Consider the following 7,898-nt stretch of genomic DNA (forward strand, 5'->3'; position numbering starts at 1 on the left):
TATATATGCCACTTTCAGGTGAGTGGCGGTGAGGGAGTGGGCTCTTGCCAGCCTCTAATTGCGTGTTCAAAAAGAACAAGCAACCCTTGAGCTCGCCCCTCCCTTCGACTTAGTTCCCCTCGGGTATCGCCCCACATGTCGAAACCATTGCATTTGCACGTGGTTGTGCTCAAAACATGGGATTGCGTTTCGCTTGCTACTCTTCCTTCGAAAGCTGGAAGCCTCGATGAATAACTCGGAAGGTGTGATTGAACTGTAACCCTAGCCATTCTCGTCCTCCGATGAGAAGAGAGCATGTTGAAAGTACAAGAGTGTCGTCGAGACTATAGTTTTGGTCCGGCTCGCGTGAGCGTCTGAAAGCGTCGTCGATAGGCGATAGATTCCCCTCTAGCATACCCGTGTCGTCATTTGGCGCTTTCCTTTAAATATATGTCATTTTCCGCGCAGGTGGTGTTGAGGGAGTGGGCTCTTGCTAGCTTCTAATTGCGTGTTCGAATACATGTGTCGTCATCCCTGCCTGTGTGTGTTGCGTCCTTGGCTTCAGTTTCTACTGAAGAGACATCAATATAGAGGTAGTATGCAAGGGTTTATTGGGGATATAGGTAGGACACAACAAACGGGTCCACCGAGTACCTACATTGTATAGGTTGGGTGAAAGGAAAGTGCTGGAAGGGTCTACGGAGACTGTGGGTTGTGTAGGCCGGGTCAAAGGAGATCCAACCAAGTGAGATAAATGTTTACTACATGGGAGTAGTGGTCTTTGATGATGTGGGCTTGAAAGAGGGCAATGCCGAGCATGGCTTGGAATGTTCGGTTTGGGAAGGGTAAACGGGAGCGAGGAAGAACATGGCTTGAAAGAGAGCACCATCGACCACATTTAGTAGAAGATGCGGATGACAGGTGATAGCAAGCAGGTACGACGATACTAGCTTGTCGGGAGAGGGGGGGGGGGAGAGCTCATCGTATGGGATGGAGTAGTGAGCAACTGTTATCTTGAAGACAGAGTTGTGTCAAAGGGCAATAACGCGAAAGGACTAACTTGTGGACCTAAACTTATCCATTAGTATAACCTAACAAACAATCTATGCTTTAACCTTTTGGAAACGTTTTCTTTCTCTTTCTTGAGCTACTCAATCAACATTCCTTCACGATCTAACTATTCATCTTTTTAGCAGAACCACACAATATAGACAGACTGTCATGCAAATCCGAGAAACACTAACAACCAATTGATTCATATACATAGTTGATAGACATGGACGATGAGTGGGAAATGCTCATGTAAAACGTGATATGAAGTTTTTCATTTTGGGAAGGAGTGGTCCAGAGATATTTATGATGTTACTATTAAGTATTATCTAGATTAAACCCGCTAAAGGCGCCAGTTAATACGACTACTTCAATTTTCTATATCCAAATAGATAGTCTTCACTAACCTATTTCTCTCAACATGCACACATGCCATCTCGTCATGTAAACATGCATAGAAAAGACACACCACAAAATTCATGTGCAAAGGCCCGCTTTACAATAAATCATGTTCAAAATAATCAAATAACATGAAAGTATAGTGCAACCGGATCTCGCCGTAACGGGCGGCGTACCGCGTAGTCTAGGATTGGAATTCAAGTCGAGTCGAGCTAGCTCAGCTAGACTCACTAGAGCTCGTTAATATAATGAGTTAGCTCAGCTCGAGATAGCTCATTTAACTTGTTAAGCTCATTATAGACGTGAAAAACAAAATATACGTATTATGTATGACATTATTCTAGCAAAATTACATTTGTGGACCCATACTTTCTTTACAAATCAGAGCAATCAACAATTGACACCAAATAAAACACTTGGTACACTCTATAAATGATAACAATCTACTAAAATATTGTACTTATCTCACGTCCCTTCTGATAAACATGCTTAATGAGCTAAACGAACAACTCGTTAGCTCGACTCGTCAAACTCGTTTTGTTAATGAGGACAGATTTAAACTCGACTAGTTAGTCAAGAGTACGAGTGGATTCGAGTCACGAGCTGCTTGTTATAGCTCACGAGGTACAAGAGTATCTTCCAGACTATAGTAGTGGCCCAGTGAGTGGTCGAAAGCACCGCCTATAAGTGAAAGATCCCCCTCTAGCTTACTCTTGCCGTAATTTGGCGCTTTCCTTTAAATATATGTCATTTTCTGGCGGGTGGTGGTGAGGGAGTGTGCTCTTGCTGGCTCCTAATTACATGTTCGAAAACATGTGTCGTCATCCCTGCACGCCTAGGGTTGCTTCTTTGCCTTCAGCTTGCACTAAAGCGACATCAACATACATGTAGTATACAAGGGCTTATTGGGGATATAGGTAGGAGGCGATGAATGGGGTCCACCGAGTACCTCTATTCTATAGGTAGGGTGAAAGGAAAGCGCTAGAAGGGTCTACGGAGACAACATGTTGGTTGTATAGGGAGGGTCAAAGAGGATCCAACCAGTGAAGACAAATGTTCACTAAGTGAGTCCAATGGTCTTTGACTATCTGGGCTTGGAAGAGAGCAATGCCAAGCATGGCTTAGAATGTCCGGTTTGGGCAGGGTAAATGTGAGCGAGGAAGAACAAGAAGGTGGTGAGAGCACCATTGACCACAATTAATAGAAGATGTGTATGCCAGGTTATAACAGGCGGGTACAACGGTACTAGCTTGTCGGGGAAGGGGGTGAGGAGCTCCTCGGATGGGAGTGAGTAGGGAGCAATTGTTATTTGGACGAAAGAGTTGTGGCATGAAGTGATAACGCGGAAGGACTAACTTGTGGACTTGACGTTATGCTTTGCATAACACACAATCTATGCATTAACCTTTTGGATTCCTTTTCTTTTATCCTTCTATTTCTTGAGCAACTGAATTAACATTCCTTCACGATCTCACTATTCACCCTTTTCACACAACAAAATAAATAAATAAACAGACTTTCATGCAAATCCTGGAAACACTAACAACCAAATGATTCATATATACGTGGTCGATAGACATGGATGATGAGCGAACAAACCATTTTGCAATTGGAATGGACAAGCTTGTGTAAACCATGATCTGAAGTTTTTCTTTTTGAGAAGGAGTGGTCCAGAGATATTTATGATGTTACTATTAACTAGACTAAACTTGCTAAAAGTGTCACTTGATAAGACAACTTCAATCATATACATGTTCGATCTAGGGAGCATCAATGGGTGTGACTGTATGAGGAAGAACTGGTGAGAAAACCGTCGAGTGCAAATTAATACTAGAAGAAAGAGATGACTGCATTTGCATGTACATCGGGTTTGGCTTGTCGTGAATCGAGCTTGTCAGGAGCTCATCAACGGTGAAAAGAGGGGATCTCGAGAAAGAGGAGTGAAACGGTGCGATAACGCGGACGACTAACTTGTGAAACTAATTTTCCACATACATTTTGTATTGTTTTGATAAAGACGGATCATCATCTACGTCTTGAAATCTTTTTCTTTCTTTTCTTGAACAACCGAATAAACATTCCTTAAAGATCACGTTTTTTCTCCTTTTTCACAACAACACAACATAGACAACCTGGCACGCAGATCCGCAGAGCACCACCCATTGAGATTCATAAAGCGAGTCGATAGACATGAATGGCGAGTGAGCAGAACATACTGGAACGCCTGGCTTGCTCGTGTGAACCACGTTTCGAAGATCTTCTTTTTGTCCTCCTTGAAAATGAGACATACGGAGATATTTATGGCGCTATTAACTCCTAGATTAGGAGCAGTGATTAGTTCTGACCCACTGATACGACACTTGATTGACCTCCACGCACACAACACAAGCTTGGGGCCGCCCTTCTCCATGGCTCATCGTACACACACTGGTAATCCTGCCCAGTGCAAAGCTTGCACTCAACCACAGGTCCACAGTTCACACCTGTGAAAGGACGAGTTACTGTCACGTGCCAAAGTACAAGGCCGGTACGGGCTGCCACAGTTTTATTTTTGTGTGTGGAGAAGATCACGGTGATAAATCTTCTTCCGATGCACTAACCATCACTGTTTAAGAATGATCCTACTGCTACCAGTTCAAAATAGTAAAATGATCCACACCACACGCTGTCCGCATGATCAAGGGGGCTACTGGCTAGCGTACCCAGGTTGGTCGACCACGTCGACAGCGGCGTGGTAAACATGCATGCATTTCGCCATACTCTAATGATTTGTCACCTCTAATTAAACGCCCCTTTGCTGCTGCCTAGCGTGAACGCCAACCAAAAACAAGCCAGGCGAGGGAGGGAGGGAGCAGAGGCAACGAGGGTGCACCGTAGGCAGTGCACGTCACTCGCTTTGCCGGGTAGACACAGAGACGTTTTCCCCTGCGCGCAACCCAACTAACCGTCTGGTCTGGTCTGGTGGTGCGGCACAGGTGTTACTTCCCGCCGGGTTTGCTGTTCGTGTGTCCGTGCCGGAGCCTGGTTTGGTTGGGTGTCGTGCTTGCGGCGGAATGGATGGGTGTATAGCGGTAACGGCCACCAAACCAGGTGCAGCGCATGTGCCCGCGGCTGCGCAGGAGTGACGAGTTACCATGGGCGAGCCGGCGTGCTAGCGCGCCGCCACGCAACTGGCGTCCTTCGCGTCGGCGCCAATCAGTACCAACGGCCGGCCGAAGGGAAAACAAACGTGAGGCGTCGATCGGAGCCTTCCTTTCCTGGCCCCGGCCCTCGCTTGTCTGACTTTGACCTGAACAGAGGCTGGATGATAGATAGCTTCAGCTACACACAATTTCTGGTTTGATGGGTTAGAGTAACTCTAACGGCTCCGCTAAAACCCCATCCCGCAAATTTGATATAAAGGCCGCGTGTAAAAGAAATTACGGTGCCGCGAGGCCTTTGACGGAACAACTCCTGTAAACTCGTCCCGCAAAACTTTATGAAGATTTGCAAATCCATGATTTTCAACAATATAAACTTAATAGAATCACATATAAATGAGCAAATCACAATACAACAATCATCTTCATCACAACAAATGTTTAAATTCAAATAATAATACAACAACAAATGGTCCGGAAGGCAAATAATTGTTCAAATCACTCACAAATACATATGAAATTTATTAAAATAAAATGGGAGTCTATCTCCCATGCAGTTATCATTGATACTCGACAAGATCATCACGGAGCTGATAGGGCATAACACTGCTCTCAATCTTTTAGTTGGTCTCAAGAAATGCATTCATCTCATCTGGGTCCCTAGCAGCCTTCACACGGGTACCACATTATCATAGTAAAATTGTAAGTCTAAGTCCCTACCACATGCAGTCATGATGTTTTTGAGGGATTTTTTATCCCAGTAGCAAGCAGGACCTTGAACGATGGCAAACCGAGCTTGCAACACACCAAATGACATCTCAATATCCTTTCGGCAATACTTCTTGTGCTTGGGCAAAAAACTGTGCTTCTTGGTTTTCATGCCACTTGTGGTCTTGACAAATGTTGACCATTGGAGGATAAATACCAGCGGCAAGATACCCCATGGTATAGTCATGTCCGTTGACGGTTTAGTTGCAAGCCAGAGCTTTTCCACTAGGCAGCTGAGAAAAAAGATGAGATTGCTGCAAAACACATTGATATCACTGACAGGCGCTGGCAATCCAAAGAAGAAATGTCAAATCCACAAGTCATGTGAAGCCATGGCTTCAAGCACAATAGGATGTTCATGTTTGTGACTGGTGTATAGCCCCGCCCAAGCCACCGGGCAGTTCTTCCACCTTCAATGCATGCAATCCACACTTCCAAGCATGCCCGATCATCCTCTTGCTTCATTTATCATCATCAACTTCTATGTGTCCTCATTTGGAGCTCGATGATACTCCGGCCAAAAATTCGGATCAATGTCTTCGCAAACACCTGCACACATTTGACTGTGGTATCTTCTCCAATGCGGATATAATCATTGGTGTAGTTGGCCAGAATGCCATATGAAAAATCACTCTCATTGCCGCTGATTTTTTTTAGTATGGGCTAAACCCAAGCAAACCGGCGGCATTCCTCCGGCGAGTGAAGAAACGGCAATTTCTCTCACAAGCTTCAATGATGCAAACAAAAAGAGACCTACACATTCGATATCGCTTACGGAAAAGGTGAGTCAGATATCGGTACCTCGATGAAGTAGTCCTTCATGAGCATGCTGTGCCCGAGAGCTCAGTTACGCGGAATGCAAAGCCGGCCAACCGTCATGAAAGTGCGTTATATCGAATAGAGGGGGGTGAATAGGCGATTTTTATGAATTCTTCACTGAGGAATTTCAGGGTGAGGAAATTCCTAAGCGAAGAACTACTTGCAGCGGAATAAGTACTCAGATGTAATCATAACAGAACACAAGCATGGTCATCAGATGAAATGAAGACAAGCACAGAGTACAGAAAACGCAAACACAGGATAACACAGGATGAAGACAAACAGACTGAAGAAATTGAACTGAGAAAATTGAGAAAGTCTTCAGTCAAAGTCTTCAAACAGATATGAACATGCACACAACAACTGTAATGAGGAAATGAAAGAGTTGAGGAAATAGAACCAGTAGGCTTGGTGAAGACAAAGATTTGGTAGACCAAATCCAACTGCTGTGACAGTTGTACGTCTGGTTGGAGCGGCTAGGTATTTAAACCTGAGGACACACTGTCTCGGACACACTGTCCTGGACACACAGTCCTCACCGTATTCTCCTTGAGCTAAGGTCACACCAACCTCGCCCAATCACTCGTGGTAAGTCTTCAGGTGACTTCCAAACCTTCACAAACTCGGTCACTCGGCGATCCACAATTTCCTCTTGGATGCTCTAGACCATGACGCCTAACCGTCTGGAAGATGCACAGTCTTCAAAGGTAACAAGCGTCGGATCCATGCAGGATCAATCTCTTCAGTGACACTCAATCACTTTGGGTTTGTAGGTGTTTGGGTTTGGGTTTCCTCACTTGATGATTTTCGCTCAAAGTCCTCGGAGGATGGGATGCTCTCAAATGACAAGTGTCAGTTTCTCTCGGAGCAGCCAACCAGCTAGTGGTTGTAGGGGGCGGCTATTTGTAGCCTAGGGAGCAGCCCGACATGATAAGACATAAATGCCCTTCAATAATATAACCGTTAGGTGGGTAGATATTTTGGGACAGCTGGCGCATAGCACACTAACGGTCGGAATTTTGAGTATCAAATTCCTCACTGTGTAGGCAATCCGCACTGGCGAATTCCTAACTCCTCAGTCAGAACAAATTCCTCAGAGATCAGAAGAACTTCGTCTCTGTCACTGAAGAAATTGACTGAACTGTATGAGATTTCCAATGGCTTCACTCGAAGGGATTGGTAGGTGTAGGATTTTGAGTTGAGCATCACATGGAAAATTTTCCTTAGTATTTCCTCGCCCCCCTTTAACAGTACGGTGTTTCCTATGTCTCAAGAAAGAGAAAATGAAACTACGAAAACAAAAGTCTTCACGCTTCATGTTCCTTGAATGAATGCCAAGTCTTCAAGGTCACACCAATTTCTTCACTTTCAAAGTCTTCAGAAAGTCTTCAGAAATTCAAAGTCTTCAGTCGAAGAACTTCATTTTTAGGGGTCGACTTTCTCTGTAAATATCAAACTCCTCATAGACTGATAGACCTGTGTACACTCATAAACACATTAGTCCCTTAACATATAAGTCTTCAATACACCAAAATCACTAAGGGGCACTAGATGCACTTACAATCTTCCCCTTTTTGGTGATTGATGACAATATAGGTTAAGTTTTCAACGGGGATAAATATATGAAGTGTAAATACTGATATTGAGGAATTTGATTGCAAGATATAGAAGAACTCTCCCTGAAAATGTGCATAGTGAGTAATTTGCTTTTGAAGCAATGCACACTTGAAGAGTAGAATCATG

Source organism: Triticum aestivum, chromosome 2D (assembly GCF_018294505.1).
Source record: "Triticum aestivum cultivar Chinese Spring chromosome 2D, IWGSC CS RefSeq v2.1, whole genome shotgun sequence".
Lineage (NCBI taxonomy): Eukaryota > Viridiplantae > Streptophyta > Magnoliopsida > Poales > Poaceae > Triticum > Triticum aestivum.